This window comes from Pristis pectinata, chromosome 11 (assembly GCF_009764475.1).
Source record: "Pristis pectinata isolate sPriPec2 chromosome 11, sPriPec2.1.pri, whole genome shotgun sequence".
In the NCBI taxonomy this organism is placed as follows: Eukaryota; Metazoa; Chordata; class Chondrichthyes; order Rhinopristiformes; family Pristidae; genus Pristis; species Pristis pectinata.
Genome location: NC_067415.1, coordinates 44,154,632 through 44,172,774, shown reverse-complemented (window position 1 = coordinate 44,172,774; position 18,143 = coordinate 44,154,632). Strand labels below are relative to the sequence as shown.

Sequence of the window (18,143 nt, the reverse complement as noted above, 5' to 3'; positions counted from 1 at the left end):
GCAAGAGTGACACTGGCTGTGCTCAGTAATGTGGGGAGGAAAAATAAACCTGGGTGAAAGTGAACATTTGTGTATGATTCTGAGCAGTCAATACCACAACTTTTTTGTCTTTTCCCCAACTTTGTACTTTATTGCATGGCACTTTGAAAGTTGGCACTGAGACTCTCTGGGATTTGAAATCTCCTTTTGGATTTCTTTAAAATTGTAAGATGGTGTAAACCTATCTAATTTCTATGCATTAAAAATGGAACAGTTATATCAAGACACTCTATATTTCAAACATGTCAAAATACATTAGCCCTGCTGGCAGCTTGCCATTTATCTATTTGCAATGTTCAGCTCCATTCTCAATTCCTCAAAAAAAAATGTACCAGTCCAAACTTGGGTGAGTGAAACAAGTACAACATCCAGCCTTAGGATAACATGGTAATTAATATTTGTGCCTCATGTTGGGCAATAATCACCTTTTCACAAGGGCAAACATGACCATTTTCCCTTGATATATTAATGAAATTACCATTGTCACATCCTAACCATGTGCACGTTACCAGAAACTGAAATGGACCAGCGATGTAACTGCCGTGGATATTGGAGCAGGTTAGAGAGTCAGTGACTTACCTTCTGACTATAGTCTCTCTACCATGTGCAGAGATCAGGAATGTGAAGAAGTTTTCTCACTTTGCTAGCTGCAGCTTCAACGGCAGTCCAGAATCTTGACATTATCAAAAGCCAGTCTGTTTGATTAGTACCCCATGCACAGGCTTAAAACTTTTAATCCCCCCACCATTGGTGTATCAAGACCACATTGTGTCTGCATCTCCAAACTCTCAATCCCCACCACCTGGTAGATCAAGGGCTGCAGTTGTGCAAGAATGCCATTTCCCCTAAGTTCACCTCTGAGCTGCATATCATAATGACTTAAGCAACCTGTTCCTTCATTGTCAAAGTTAACCAGGTCTCAATGTAACAGCATTGTGGGAGCAAATTTACCACAATGGATTGCAACATTTGCAGAGTTCCCACCATCAGCACTTTGAGCTGAAAAAAGAAAGGGTAATATACTTTGCCTTAAATAGAAATGCCCATTTTAATTATTTACTATGTTGATTTCATGGGGGTAAAACGCTAATCAAGAATTCTGCTTGTCTCCTTAAACCTTCCTACACTCAGTGATAAAATGTTAAGAGATTTGGAGGCTTAAGGTGTTTAGAGTCTGGATAGGCTGGGTTTTTTTCCCCGCAGGAGTATAGGTTGACCTTGTAAAGGTATATAAAATCAGGCACATAGATTTAAGATGAAAGGGGGAAGGTTTAACGAGGACCTGAGGGGCAACTTTTTGTGGTATGTGGAGTGAGCTGCCAGAGAAAGTGGTAGAGGTGGGTTCACTTACAACGTTTAAAAGGGCAGGTACGTGGATAGGAAAGCCTTGGGGGGATAAGGGTCAAACGCAGGCAAATAGGACTAGCTCCAGTAGACAACTTGGTCAGCATGAATGAGTTGGGCCAAAGGGCTTATTTCCGTGCTGTAAGACTCTGAGATACACATGCAAATATGGCTGTTGTGGATACTTGCTTGATGTTGTATATCTTTTGCCTAATTTTCAGATCAATACAACTTAACACAGATCAGCTAGTCCCAAGTAGCTAGTACTGATGTGTTGGGTAACTCTGACCTTAACTTTTGAAATCAAATGATGCTCTAGTCACTAGTTCTCTACAGCATTGTTAAATCTCCTTTTGAGGCAGCATCGCCAATCTCCAGATCCTCTTGGTATAGATTTGAATGCCCTTTGTTTTTACAGTGATGGGTAACCATTGTATTACAGCATTGTTCTACTGCTTATAGAATAAAATATAACTTGTTGAAATAGTCCTGGATGTCAATACTGAAAATTTCCGTAGTTTGGTTATTTCATTCCCTGTGAATGAGTTCTTGCAAGCACTTCCTCCCCATGAAAAATTGTTTTTTATTGCTGAGAAATTCAACCCTCATTGATATTGTAGTCTCATCAGTGTATTCTTTTTAATATCAGTGGAATGAATTTGGGAGAAAGAGTACAATGTGCTGATGCAATTATTTAGCATATCAATGCTATCGACAATGGATGTATTTCTTGGCATGCATGCTTCAAAATGTCCAATTCTGTTCACTGGCTACAGTATCTGCCTGAAATGCTGTTATGCAGGCACAACTGCCCCACTAACAGGAGAAACCAATGTACTACATTATAAGATAAACCATGAGGCAAGTTTCTGTTAATGCTGTTGCAATACATATTTGAAATTTCTTCAGAACAGATCCTGGTATTACCTTTTTTTAAGGAATACAGCAAAATTGTAAGGTGAAATGTTAACTACAAATTTTGAGAAAATAGTCACTTAAAAGCTTTTTAAAAATTGTTGGAATGCTTGCTTGTTTTTGGAATGCTTCTTCTGTTGATTTTTTTTTTAAAAATTTGGTCTTATTATGTAAAGTTAGCTTTTTTTTTCCCCACCCTATTTTACATTTTGGTGTCGGCATTTTAGTAAATCAATGCAGCATATCTTTCGTGACCAGAATATCTTTCCTTGGGTTTGATTTCCAAAACTACTTGCAATACTCCCATGGTTTTTCTGCAGATAACGATTCGGAAATGTTTCCTGCCTCTTGGGATGTATGGGACTAAAGAACATTGTCTGAAAAGTAGAGCCAGAGCATTTAGTCCTGAAAGTTTGGGAATAGTATTTGGAGAGTTTGGTAGAGATTACAGAATTTTTTGTTTTTTGCAAACAGCAAGTTGATGCTTGGTCACTTGATAGTTTTACTTGCAAGATTTTTGTTAACAAAAAGATTTGACAGAAAGTCAGCTGGATCAACTGAGTTTACAGAATTGCCAAAAGCAGGAATGGGCTTGGGAGGCTAAACCTATTCCTGTTTCTGTTTTGCATCACTGCAAAAAAAAAGCCGGTACTATTTGAAGAAATGTGCCTGGGCTAATCTACATCTTGTTCTTCACACTGTATCACTGAAATAAAACCAAGACAAAAAGGAGTGAGTCTGAATGTCATTTATATTTCCTACCTTTTTGTGCTCTAGTCCTCCAGCGATTTAGTTCTTTTTGATAATTATGCCTGGAGGACTATCCATTAGATTTTTAATGTTCCATGCACTTCCCAGTCTCTCTGGAATGCTTCTGGCTCCTCACCATTTTATAAAGCTTTTTGGATAGCCTTGCATTTGCCTTCATTGAAGTCCATTTTCCACTAGATTTGTCCATTCGATTAATTTATTGGCAAGTTTGAAATTTTATGCTTCCATTTTCATTATTTGAAATCTTGCCCTTGTTGGCCAAGTCAGCATTTAATACCCATCCCTAATTGCCTCTGAAACCATTGAGCTGCTGTCTTGTACCACTACTGTCCTTGTGGTGAACTACTGCTGCAGTGATGTTAGGTTGGGCTTTTTGATCCAATAATGATAAAGAATCTGTGATATATTTTTGTCAGAATAGCTTGTGGCCTGGAGGGAATATTGCTCAAACCTTGTTACATGCAGGCATGGATTGCTTCCTTATCACAGAATTTGTGAAAGGAATTGAATGATGTATAAGCATTGGCTAATATAAGGCAGCTTTAGCCACCACATAAAATTCTGTTTGATGTCAAGGGGCAGTCACTCTTGCTTTGCTTCTGCAATTTTGTCCATGTTTGGATCAAGGTTGTGTTGTGATATAACAAGGTGAGAAGTTTGAGTGGGGCGTGATCGTACTAAAGACCACCAGTTCAACCTTTCTACTGATACTTAAGAGTAGACTGTGTGATAAATGGCTAAATTGTTATGCTTTGTGGATCGGACATCCCAAGGTAATCTTTAGCTGTAGTACAACTGCCCGTGTTGTGGCTTAGCTGGTTTGAGTCTTTAATGCCACAGTTGGAACGTTGTTGGGGCCCTTGTGTATCTGGTGCAAATGGCTGTTTCTTGATGTCAGGTGGAGTGAATTTAGTTGTTAGGAGTTCTGTTATAGTGGAGAATGCAGGAATAGGCTGAGGTGACTTGCCCATTCAGCATACATGCCTGAGAATGATTACAAATGAATCAGCTTTCCACTTGTTACCCACCTGCTGAACTCTGCCATCATTGAGCAGTGCGTGGAATGTTTATGAAGCTTTTTCCCATTAGTTCTTTAATTGTCTCACAATTACAATGTTTTGATCTGATTTGATGCTTCTGGGATTGCTCAGCTCTATCTAATCCTGTTATGTTCAGCTTGCATGTAGCCTTTATTGTAGCTTCATTCAGTTTGCATTTCATTTTTGGAAGTATTTTGTGCAGCTGTTTTCCTGCTTTTCTTTTGCTCAGTGTTTATGCCTTTCACATCACAGCTTCTACAAGGAGGTTTATATGCAATTTGCTTTACACCTTTAAATCCTTTCCGTTGCTTAATTCTATCCTTTTTATGCACTTCAATGCTTAACTACCTTACGTTTTATTTCACTAGTTATTCAATTTTAACATTAACTATTGCAGCTGGTCCTCTATCTCTACCGCATTCCTGGATATCAATTTCTACAGACCCTCATTTTCTTTCACTGTTGGGTTCAGCTTGTTCTGTTGACTGTTGGGCACATCATCCCTACAGTGATCCAGCATGTTGCAGTGTCTACAACCAGTTCTTCAGCTTAATGAATCTGAGCCAGAGAATTGGAAGGGAGATAGCAGCTGAAGACCTGCTCATTGTGGACAGATTCACTGCAGTGTGTTCTTGCAGCTTGCTCAGCTTTCTTTAAATCTGTTGCACATGTGATAGATTAAAAAGATGGTGGTTTTGTTTCTCTGTTAACTAAACTCTCTCTTTTCAGCCTTGGTTGTTCCCACATCTGGCCAATGGTAAATGAGTTATCAACTACTGATTTTAATAAAGTGCTGAGGTGAATCAGGATCTTCATCTCCTGCAAACATTATGGCATATTCCAATTTTCCTTTCCAGTTCATTTTCAGCTTTTTTCCCTACACCTCAATTCCCTGCAGTTTGTCTCAGACTGCACATCAAAGCCTGGTTCATTACCAGGAGCTAGCTTTTTGATGTGCATGTTGGAATTTTGAAGGATTTCCTTAAGGCTCTTTTCACAAAACCACTTAAGTCAGGAACTGGGTTTACAACCATGGAGAGGAGCTTCCTGTAGACCAGGAATAGTGTTTTGAACATTCTTTTAAATAACAACATCTCCAAAGAGAGGCAGGCCCCTGAGGGAATCCTGCTTCCATATTAGGAGGCCCTCTAGGAAATCTTGCTCTTGTGTTTAAAATCCATCAGTAGGGATTAAAGGTTTTTGAGCATTGCTTAAACCAGAGAAACTTCCAATAAGAATATTACATAGATTTGAATAAAGGAAACTTGCAAAACTTCTGTATTAAATAAATCTTGAGTCTATTTCTCTGTGGGTGACTGGATGCTTATTTTCATGTTTAGTATTATTGAAGCAGCTAGGACTGTTTACTTTTATTCTTTATCTAATTATCAGCTATTCAGTATGTGGAAGTGAGTCATTTTTCTCTCAGATGAATTGTTTTCTCAAGTGAAATAAAATAAGCAACTGTTTGGTACAGGGAATCTCTACGAACAGATTTTCTGGTTTAATGACAAATAATATTGGCAATTATTGTATTTCACAATTAGTTAATGTTCTCTAGGCATATCATGTTACTTTGCATTCCTCAGATATTTTGCAAAAATAGTGCAGAGAATCCATTATTAAGGAGAGCCATCTCTACCAAATATCCAAATAATGTTTGCTTTTTTTATATAATATTTACTGAGTGTAGATCTTGGAGGTTAATTTAAATTGGAAATTATTCTGTTTCTTTATGTATGTTCATGTCATTGCCAGAACAAAGCTCATATTCCTCTCTTGAGGTTAAAGTTTTGCAACGGCCTGGTGGATATATTTGTCCATTATTCACAAAAACATCTTCACCACAGAGCTGCTTTTGGGAGGGGGGGGGCACGGTTTTGCAGATACCTTTTAAAATATGCATTGACATTTTAATGGCTTGTTGCAATGGAATGATGCCAGACTAATTTACACACACCTACTGATAATTGAAAGTGGCAGTAAAACTCTGAATATACAGAAAAGGCACTTGCAGTTTACTGCCTGATATGATCTGGGTAGCCCAAAGCACTTCACAGCAAATGATACATTGTTGAAGCATGGTCACTATTGTAATGTTGGAAAGAACAGCAGCCAACTTACATGCTCGAACCCCCACAAAAAATAAAGTGTTGGTGGTGAGATAATCCAGATATTCATGATGTTGATTGAGGGTTAAATGCTGGTCTGTTCTTCAGAATAACACATGGAATCTATGATGCCTACTTGAGGGGGAAGATGACTGAATCACTGAACTAAGAAGGTTGAACCACCAAACAGTGCAACACTTCTTCAGTACTGTACAGGAGTAGCACTGCACTGCCTAGCTTTTCATCACCAGTGGAAATTGAACCTATAATCACCTTACTCGGATCCAAAAACACCAATTAAAAGCAGTTGACAAACTAACCCTTAAATTGTAGCTAGTTGAGTACTAAGAAGGAAGTTGAAGATTTTAGACCTAAATAATTGCACCTTTTATATATTATTCCAGTGAAATATTATTTGTGGCATTCAGGATTAATCAAGTAAATTTTATTTTATTGTCAGACAAGGATCTTCAACCTTTCATGGTATTCAATTCAGCACTTTGACAGATGGTTCAGAAACTTACTATAGTCATACGATCAACAAGTTAAAGCAAGGGAATTGGGATAAATTAACCATTCACAAAATGCTGGAGGAACTCAGCTGGTCAGGCAGCATCTATGGAGGGAAATAAACAGTCAACGTTTTGGAGTCCTGATGAAGGGTCTCGACCTGAAATGTCGACTGTTTATTTCCCTTCATAGATGCTGCCTGACCTGCTGAGTTCCTTCAGCATTTTGTGTGTGTTGCTCCAGATTCCAGCATCTGCAAACTCTGTCGGTTTGGCAAATGTAACTTATGGCATGGGGATCAGTGGTGAGTCCTTCTTATTTAAATTCTACACTAATTACTTCAATGAAGGCACGGTAGTGTAGCAGCGTAATGCTTTACAGTGCCAAGGACCCAGGTTCAATTCCGCTGCTGTCCGTAAGGAGTTTGTACGTTCTCCCTGTGTCTGCGTGGGTTTCCTCCGGGTTCTCTGGTTTCCTCCCACATTCCAAGACATACAGGTTAGGAAGTTGTGGGCATGCTATGTTGGCACCGGCAGTGTAGCGACACTTGTGGGCTGCCCCAGAACACTACGCAAAAGATGCATTTCACTGTGTTTTGATGTACATGTGACTAATAAAGATCTTACAGTATCTTTATAATGGGTTGTGAGGTGAATGCAAAACCGTCTGCAGAGGAATATATATGGGTTAAGTGAAGGTGCTGTCATTTGTCATGTGGAGTATAATGTGAGGCTATCTACTTTGGTAGGAGGAACAAAAAACAGAACATTGATTAAACATAGAGCAACTGGAGAATGCACAGAAGGATTTGGGTGTCCTTGTGCATAAAGCATGAAGTTAGTATACAGGTACGGAAAAATATTGGGTAGGCAAATGGCCTTTATTTCAAAGGAGGAGGAGTATATATGTGGAAATAGAAAACCAATCATTTGCAGATGCTGAAAATCCAAAATTAAAAATAGCAAATGACAGAAACATTGAGCAGGTCAGGTCGTACCTATGGAAAGAGAAATGCTAAAATTTCAGATCTGGGGTCCTTATTAGAACATTGTGATGAAGGGTCCAAGACCTGAAACACTATCTATTTCTCTTGGTAATTGGTTTATTATTGTCACGTACCAAGATACAGTGAAAAACTTTGTTTTGCATGCCATCCATACAGACCATTTAACAAAAGTACATTGAGGTAGTACAAGGGAAAAGCAGTAGCAGAATGCAGAATATAGTGTGACAGTTATAGAGAAGGTGCAGTGCCAGTGAACATTAAGGTCCAAGGGCATGATGAGAGAGAGTGAGAGATCAAGAGTTCATTTTTGTCATACAAGAGGTTCATTCAATAGTCTTATAACAGTGGGATAGAAGCTGTTCTTGAGAATGGTAGTGCATGTTTTCAAGCTTTTGTAATTTCTGCCCAATGGAAGGAGGGAGAAGAGAGAATGTTCAGGGTGGGTGGGGTCTTTGATTATGCTTGCTGCTTTTGAGGCAGCAAGCAGTGTAGACAAAGCCCATGGAGGGAGGGCTGGTTTAAGTGATGGATTGACCTGTGTTCACAACTCTCTGCAATTTCTTGCGGTCTTAGGCAGAGCAGTTACCATACCAATCTATAATGCATTAGACACTATGCTTGATATGGTGCATCTTTAAAAATTGGTGAAGGTCAATGGGGACATGCCAAATTTCCTTAGCCTTCTGGGCAGTAGAGGTGCTGGTGAGCTTTCTTGGATCATGGCATCTATGTGGTTGGACCAGAACAAGCTATCGGTGATGTTTACACCTAGGAATTTGAAGCTCTCCATCTCTACCTAAGCACCATTTGATACCTACATGGGCTCTGCCCTGCTTCCTGAAGTCAATGACCAGCTCTTTTGTTTTGCTGACCTTGAGGGAAAGGTTGTTGTCATGATACCACTCCACTAGGCTCTCTGTTTCCTTCCTGTACTCCGCCTTGTCACTTTGAGATCCAGCCCCCTACAGTGGTGTCATCCGTGAACTTGTAGATGGGCTTGGAGCAGAATCTAGCTACACAGTTGTGTGTATGGGGAGCGAAGTAGGGGGCTGAGTATGCAGCCTTGCCAGGCACTGGTGTTGAGGCACCAGTCTTTCCACAGATGCTGCCTAACCTCTTGAGTTTCCAGCATTTGCTATTTCTACTAAACAGAAAAGTCTTGCTTCATCTGTCTAGGACACTGACATCAAGCAGTATATAGGCACTGGATGCCGACCAGTGAGATTCACTGGGTTAATTCCTGGGATATAGGAGTTGCCTTATGAGGAATGATTGACCAGGTTGGATGTATACTCTGAGAAGCTTAGAAGAATGAGAGGTGATCCAATTGAAAGACGATTACGAGGGGGCTTGACAAAGTGGATGTTGTGTGTGTATGTGAGGAATGGAAAACTTAGAATTGAGGAGCATACTTTCAGAATAAGGGGTCAATCATTTCAGATAGATGAGGTATTTCCCTCCAAGCACTGAATCTTTGGAATTAGCCTCCATGGTTCCCTAGGGTACAATCATTGAATATATTTGGGTTAGACATATTTTTGGTAAATGGAGGAGTTGAGGGTAATGGAGAATTGGTGGGAAAGTGAAGCTGAGGCCTAGATCAAATCAGCCATTATCTGATTGAATAACAGGGCAGACTCAAGGAGCCATGCAGTTGTCTACTGTTCTTGTTGTGTTCTTCTGATCCAGCTGAATCCCCATGGGTATCCTGCTCCTTGTGCAAACCTGATTCCATAGTTTGCACCAAGGCCCTGACCTTCGGACAACTCTGCACTTAATCTGATCACTCTCCTAGATCTTTTGTTGAATTCCTTGGCTCTGATCATTGCATTTCTCTCCCATGCCTGACCCTGCTGTACAGGCTGTGATTATTCCTTGCCATCCTCGAGCTGTCTCCCTCCACTCCTAGACCCTGTGTGGCACACCACACACCCATGTTCCTGAACTCCTCCCAACTTCAGCACATGCCTTCATTGGGCCAACAGCTGCTTGCCTTACCAGCACAATCCTTCATTCACCACCAAACCTGCACCCAGCTTCAATCCTGAACTGCATATCTTTTTGTTCCCATTTCAGAAACTTTGAATCCATTAAAAACCAACTAAACGATTAGAAATTAAACTTATTAAAAAATTTATAAGAAATGCAAAACTTAAATACATGAAAATAAGCACTGGTTAATGGGAGGGCGGGGGGAATAGTAAATCAGCTAATGCTTGCCCTATCCCTTGCAGCCATCCCACCCCATCCAAACGTATGGGCTCTCCTTTCTTCACCTGGTCTAACCAGATGCAGCTTCAGCAGGAAAGTTCCCCAGTGAAGAATTTAGCAAGTTTGTGTTCCATCACTGGACTCTGTGAATTTCATCATCAGTGCACAACTGAGAAACCCCAGACAGAACCCAGTCTGCACGTTGGGAGCTACTGTAGTTTCTCAGGAGTCCTAAGCAAGCTGACACTTCTGGGGAAAGAGGGTAAAAGCTTGCACTTCCCAGTGAGAACCAGATCACAGTTACTGCTTTTTGCCCTATGTAGTAGTTAGTTACATTTGAAAAAATGCTTAATTAACTGAGTAGCATTAAGGTCAAAGATATTTTATAAGAATTCAATTTGTATTTCCTTGTGTGGTATGTGCAAAGTCCTTTCTAGCATATTTAACGTTGTTTTAAATGGTACATCTTTGGCATCAGTGGTAGGAGTGCTGGGGTCCTTTTATTTAATGTTTTTATTTTCCTCTTAGTCTTGTCCTAAACTATATATAAGAAAATTATTCTGAATGTAAATAGTAAAATATATGGATGCTTTGTGGTTTAGCTTGAAAACCCTGCTTTGTTCCTCAGTTCAATTTGAAATTGGGAGGAAGCAATGCAATGGATCTTTATTCAGTTGCTCATAAACTCTCCTCACCATATTTTTAGCAAATAACTTGCTCTTAAAATAGACTAGAATAGTTTCCAGGATGAGTTACAGGGAACCTTTGTGTGCTATTGGTCAGTGTATTAAGTAATAACAACATTTTTTCTCCTCTGCTCAATGTCATGATCCAGTTAGAGTAAAATTCTATAACCAGCAGCAGCTTTCTGACACCTCGCCTAAGAGGCCATTCTCCAAGAGCAACAACTGCAACATTCTGTTTGTTATTTACACACAAGGTGGTCAGTAAATGTTGAAAGCTAGACATATAATGAATCGTGTATGTGTAATGTATCTAGAACCATGCAGTATGGTAGGGAGCGGAATATGTGTTGAGCTGCAACTTCCTAATGACATGCATTGTGGTGATGGTTAAGCGCAGGGTTGTCTGTGAGATGGCCATTCCTCTACCCCTGCCAAACTACCACTATTTAATGTACCAGCTGGGACTGCTATATATCCATTCTTTGAGTGCCACCTTTGACTGTCCTTTCTGTCCCAGGAAGGGGTCAGTGTTATACATGGCAGTAAGGGTGTGTGAGGAAAAGCAGAAACTGAAGAGCTGCCCCCTTCAGCTTGGCCTCCTCCCTGCCATTGCCACATCTTTCACTCTACCCACCCACCACCCACTCTGTATTTGACACCGACTCCTGAGCGTGGCCTCAGTTGAGGACTTGGATATTCCATGGAAAGTGGTAGCTCTATGTGAGAGGCAAGCTGTATTCTCGACAGCAGAAGTTGTCCTGGGATTTTATAATGTGGGAGTGTCTGTTTGAATCGAGGAGTGATCGATTAGAAGGCAGGAAGAGAGATGTTGAGGTGGGGGAGGTTCCTGGAATTTGACTGTGTTGCACTGGTTTTATTGAAGATTGACATCACAATGTGAAGGGAGTCCTTTAGCTGGTTATCCTTATTGAGAAGGAATAATCTGGGCAGAGAAGTAGAAGGCAGAGTTGAGCTTTGCCAGAACAATCGGTTCAATGTGAGGTTGAAATATTGGCAGATTCCAGATATCTATCAGTGGTGAGGAGACGGCAGAACACAAACTATACAGTTTCAATAATCAACAAATTTTTCCCCACTCCATCCTCGCAGTGAATGAATTCTGAATTGTACGTAATTTTTTTTTCTTAGACAAATAATTATGAGGAAAATTATTGATCAAACATGAACTGTTGATTAGCGAAACTCTTGTTTAACATGATCTGCCTTCAACAAATCCATTGCACCTCTTTTGTTGGTCTGTATTTTGGGCCTGTTTAACAGATTTATTCCAGCTATCCATAACATCTGTGTGAAGTTCCCTCTGACTGCTGCTGAAAATGTATTTTCACCAGTTTTTAATAATGAACACTAGTTTTTGTTAGATATTAAACGACAGAAGTTTTATTCCTAATGAATATTTTATTTACTTTTGGTTGCTCCATCCTGAAAACGGTCTTTCTACTCAACCATGTTTATTTGTACTTTCTATACAGGTCATGTTTTTTAAACTTGAAATCAGTCTTGTTGCTGTATGCACATTGGCAAAAATTATATACCCCCTTTCAGTTTGAGAACTGTCTATAACAATCACAAGTATGGTTTTTATCATTATGTATTTGGGTTTGGTATAAGCCTGTGTTCCAGTTATTTATCCAAGGATTATTAATAACCTAGGTAGTGGCTGAGGAATCATCATTTACTTGTATCACCATTTTCTGTGCCTTCCTGTATCTGTTCTAGTCCTTGAATGCTGCAATTGGCATTTGTTTGTCACTGTGGAAATGATACAAGGCCTCTTAAAATTTATAATTGTGCTCTGCTTTCGTTATTTTGCCCATTTAAAAAAAATTATTGGCAATAAATTTTGAAGTTGGTTTCTGAATACAGGCCATTTGTGTGACTAGAAGATCAACAGGTCTGTTTACATTCAGTATTGGAATTTGAAAACTGATCACATTATTGACCTGTTAAAGGATAATGCTTCAGCAGGACCTGTGGTTTTTTTTTGTACTATTTGAAACCCACGTTGATCTACAAGGTAGTGTACATTTCATGCATTGAATTTATAGCAAATATAATTGGACATCCAGTCTATTGGAGAACCTCCTTTTAATTTGTCATTTTAAAACAATAGCTATGTGCATTGGAGGCAGAGACACTGTGTGGAAAATTTGTTGATTGAAGCTGGGTGGTTTATTCTGTAATCCAAATTTTATAGATTAAAGTCAAAATTATATACTTTTTTAAAAGATGGAAATTTGTTTTCTCGCTGTTCGTATCAGAAAGTGCACCATACCTCCTATCAGCTGCTGTGATCGTACATTCCCAACGCAATAGATGTGAAAGTAAGAAACTAGGAGCAGGAGTAGGTCACTTGGACCCTCAGGCTTGTCCCAACATTCAATATAAATGTGGCTAATCTGCCCCAGGTCTCATCTCTTCTGTGCCAGTTCTCTATAGCTCTCAATTCCCTGAACATTCTTTTAAAAAAAAATCTACTTCCTCCTTTCACACAAAAAAAATATCCCCAGTGATCTAGCTGTGAAGAAATCCTAGATTATTTAAAATGTATAAGGAAATATCAAAAGCCAGCTCATTAGCATTTAAGCTACCTATTGTTGTAACTCTTTGCCTTTTAAAGTTTCTAAACTTAAAAACAAAACATTTACAGCAAACTTTTCCTGTGAAAAAATGATCAAAGGAACTTTGGCAATCAACATTGTTCTCAAAAATCTGTTCCACAGATTGCAATAAGAGGCAAGTGCTGCTACAAGCTTTGATCATAATTTCCATCATCAAGAAGAGGAAATGCATTTAGTCAGAACTAATGCAGAGGGAGAAAAGAATCTTGTCAGAGATTAGTTCCAGAAGTCAAGAAACATACTTTGTTTCCCCAAAGAGAATATTCTGAAAAACAAAAGGAAGTTTTAGTCCAGCATTATTGGCACACATTCTGTATAGTTTTTTTTTCCCCAGCTTCTTTGTTTTAAATCATATCTGTTTGGGGGATAAATCTATCCCCATACATATTTAATATTAATAATCAGCATCTTGTCCCACATTGGATCCATGGAAGTACAGAAATCGAAGTGTGACACTTTGTAAGCAATATTAACACAAAGGAAACTAGACCGAAATTGAGGATCAGTTATATTCTCACCGAATGGCTGAGAATAGTATCTATTGAATAAATTCCCATGAAAATTGTGACACACTCTTCATTTTTGTTTCACCACCTGCATCACTCTGTTTGAGTTGTGAAAATGGAAGTTAAATAAACCAAAGCAATATGCATGTTGCATTCCATGCAAAATGCTCAAATACCACTGACAAATACTATTTGAGCTGCTAGATGAAAATCTTTTATTTGTACTTTAATAAAATGTATGCAGTCATGTGGTAGGTTGTTAAATTGAACTGCTTGGAGAAATTGTGTCTAAAATGTATTTGGAGTTGCTGAATATGAAAAGATATTAAATCTTTGAGATTTTTTTTTGTCACTGCCAAAAAGATGTTGTTTGCAGGATTGTGTTGTATGTAGGATTGTACATTAGTTGAAAGTGAATCAGAGGAAGCAGCAGTCATTTTATGTCAATGTGCACCTGCGAGACAGAACAAAGTGTCAGGAATCACATAATGCACAACTGGTAGAGCTGCAGAAGGAGAGGGATGAATACAGAGAATAGTGTGTAAGCAGAGCTGGACAGACTGAAGGAACAACTGGAACACAGTGAGTGTGAGTGACAGACAGACACTGGTGAGAAACAGGCAGAACAATTAGAATTCTAGAAGAACAAATTAGTCAAGGATCTGGGTAGACTGAGAGGTACATGGGATAAGGCCCAGTGGGGTGGCTGCTCACTGGGTAGCAGTGATGGGAATGACTGATGAGGTAGATTGGGAAGTGCTGGACCAGGAAGTTAACAAATGGGAAAGTGGCCACACAGAAGAGGTCACACCCAGCGCTGCCTGTCAGGGTGGCACACATAAAGACCAGGCAACAGCAGGCTCAGAACCCTCAGCCACTCACCACCATCGATTTAAACCCTTCACCCCAGGGGAAAAGCAGAGCGTTCTGTCCAAGCTGCCCTCACTTAGAGTTGCATGTGGCAATGCAGAATTTTGGCGTAGGTTAGAAGAAATGATCGAAATATACCAGATGTACCACAAAGACATACGTGTGTTCATTAAAGCTAAGTGCTTTAGAGAGGATGCAGAAGAGGTTTACCAGGATGCTGCCTGGATTAGAGGGTATGTGCTATAAGCAGAGGTTGGACAAACTTGGGTTGTTTGCTCTGGAGCAGCAGAGGTTGAGGGGAGACCTGATAGAAGTTTATAAAATTATGAGAGGCATAGAGATGACCAGTATCTTTTTCCCAGGGTTGAAATGTCTAATACTGGAGGGCATGCATTTAAGGTGAGAGAGAGAAAGTTCAAAGGGGATGTGCGGGGCAAGTTTTCTTTTACACAGTGGTTGGTGCCTGAAATGTGCTGCCAAGGGTGGTAGTGGAGGCAGATAAGATAAAGGCATTCAAGAGGCTCTTAGGCACACAAACGGAAGGATATGGATGTTGTGTAGGCAGAAGGTATTAGTTTAGTTGGGCATTTGATTACTAATGTAATTAGTTTGGCACAACATTATGGGCTGAAGGGCCTGTTCCCATACTGTATTGTGTTCTATGCTCTGTGTCAATGATGCTGAAGAATGTACCCTAAATTTTATTTTTAATCAGTTTTGTAATGTCAAGCAGTAATGCATTAGAATATCTCGCTTAGTGAGAATTCTCATTCACTTCAAGATTACACAAGGTGTTACAACATCTAACAAAAGTGTTTCTTTTTCCTCCTTTAAATTAAAGACCCATTCCAGGGATGTTTTATAATTCTCCTATTAATTGTTTGCCCTTGGGGAAATATTAATTATTTATTTTACTTTGCTATGGATGTGCTTTTAATTGCAGAATGTGTCTCATGCTGGGTATGCCTACCTCTCTTTATTCTATTGGCTTGGATGGGGACTATGCAAATTACTTTTCCCAAATTTTAGAGATAGAAATAGAATCAGAATCAATGATATGGCCTGTCAGTGTTCTTTGCCATTTGATGAGAACGTGGTTGATCTTCAACCTGCGATCCAGTTTCATTCTTGTTGACCCCACATTGCTCGTCTTCCCTTGTTACTCAAAAATCTGTGTCTCTGTCTTAAATAGTTGGCAGTGAGCATCCACAGTACTTTTGGGGGATCTGACTTCAAAAGTTCACAACCCTCTGTGTAAAAAAAAAAAACACTGCTCCACTGCTCCACTCAAAAGAAACAACCAGTCTTTCTCTGACCACATCCCTGGACCTCCAGCTGGAGGAAATGAATTGCCCAAGATTCACCCTGTTGATCCTTCTCCAAAGTATGGAGTAACTGGCTTGCTCACCTGATCATCAAACATTTGTTACAGGAAAAGTTCAAGATCGTGGTTAAAGCTGGGGTGTAATGAAGATTGGCCAAATGGAGGGGTAGTATGGGAGGTTGAGGTCAGAAGTCCTGGGAAAGGCTGGCGATTGGCAGGAGGGTTTGAAGGTCACTGATACAGGGCAGGCTGGAGATTGGTATGCTCGAAGCAAGCTGCCCACAAAGACCTAAGCCTTGAAATTGCTTTACTACATTATAATTACATTAAAGCTGTGTTGGGCAACATAGTAATAACATTTTTTGAGAGCCCCATAAACATCATAATCTGGGCTGAGAAGTGGCAGATGGAGTTCAACCTGGAAAAATGTGAAGTGATGCACTTTGGAAGATAAATTTGAAAGCAGAATACAAGGTTAATGGCAGGGCTCTTAGCAGTGTGGAGGAATAGAGGGATCTTGGGGTCCACGTCCATAGATCCTTCAAGGTTGCTGTGCAGGTCGATAGGGTTGTTAAGAAGGCGTATGGTGTGTTGGCCTTCATTAGTTGGGGTATTGAGTTCAAGAGCCATGAGGTAATGTTGCAGCTCTACAGAACTCTGGTTAGACCACACTTGGATTATTGTGTTCATTTCTGGTTGCCTCATCATAGGAAGGATGTGGAAGCTTTAGAGAGGGTGCGGAGGAGATTTACCAGGATGTTGCCTGGATTGGAGAGCATGTCTTTTGAGGATAGGCTGAATGAGTTAAGGCTTTTCTCTTTGGAGAGCAGGAGGATGAGAGGTGACTTGATAGAGGTGTACAAGATGATAAGAGGTATAGATCAAGTGGACAGTCAGACTTTTTCCCAGGGTAAAAATGGCTAACACGAGGGACCATAATTTTAAGGTGATTGGAGGAAGATATAAGGAGGATGTCAGGGGTAAGTTTTTTTTACACAGAGTGGTGGGTGCACTGTTGGCACAGGTTGTGGGGGCAGATACATTAGGGACATTGAAGAGACTCTTAGATAGCCACATGAATGATAGAAAAATGGAGGGCTATGTGGGAGGGAAGGGTTAGATAGGTATTAGAGCAGGATAAAATGTCCGCACAACGTTGTGGGCCGAAGGGCCTGTGCTGTGCTGTGCTGTAATGTTCTATGTTCTTCAATTGTGAGATCTATTGGAACAGCATGGTTGAAATTCCCTGTGCAACAGTGCTCATGTTTCAGTATCTGCTACTCCAATGACTTGTTGCAAGTCATTAGTGTTGCTGGTACTTGGCCTCACAGCTGAGATCTCTGTAACTGTCACAATACAAACTACTTCAGTTACTGCTGTTTTAATAATCAAAGCTGGACTGGTGAGTGGAACTCTGTAGGTGTTGGAAGTCTGAAACAGAAACTGAAAATGTTGGAAGCACTTAGCGGGTGAGGCAAAGGGTCTTTGATCCGTAACGTTAACATGTTTGTCCTTCTACAGTTGCAGCCAGCATTTGTTTTCATCTATTATTAATGAAAAATAATACCCACAGGAACATGTGCTTTGTGGAAGGGGGCTCTGGCCAGGGAGGTTATTACCTACTGAGCTAGTGTTACTTCTTGCGATGCAGTATGAATGAAGTCTATGATTGACAGCATTATATATCCTGCAATTCCAGCAACTCCCTGTGCCTGTCTGGCCTATTGGTCTAGGCTGAAGGAAAAACTTGTTTAGGGAGATCATTCAAGGTCCACAGTATGACTTTGAGCAGCAAACAGTGAGATTTGCAGAAGTTGGTACCAGCATCCTGGAGTGATCCTGGGGCTAGGAATCTAAAAGTGATTCTAACCTTGACTTCATCCAGGTATACATACGAGACTTTGAGGTTGCAGGAGGTCAAGGAATTTAGTGAGGCCCTTTTTTAAATAGCACTGTTTCAAGGAAACAGGATGAAGGAAAGCTAATTGTTCTATGGATAAGTAAGAACTGTAATTTTTCAGACTATTTGGATGAAAAATTAGTAAGTAGGGTCAGATTTTCCACTGGAGACTAAGTGGACCAATGTGAAGCCATTTTCAACCACACATTTATTTTTCCAGGTAAAGGGAGAGAATGTGAGGCCTGAGATCTCTAAGCAGAGGGCAAAG

General features: G+C 40.0%; 1 protein-coding gene across 1 annotated transcript in view; it reads left to right on the top strand.

The window, feature by feature from the left end:
* The window catches only part of LOC127575821 (NADP-dependent malic enzyme-like), a 107,235-nt gene that overhangs the window by 31,023 nt on the left and 58,069 nt on the right, over positions 1–18,143 (top strand). The gene's annotated exons all lie outside the window — the stretch shown is intronic.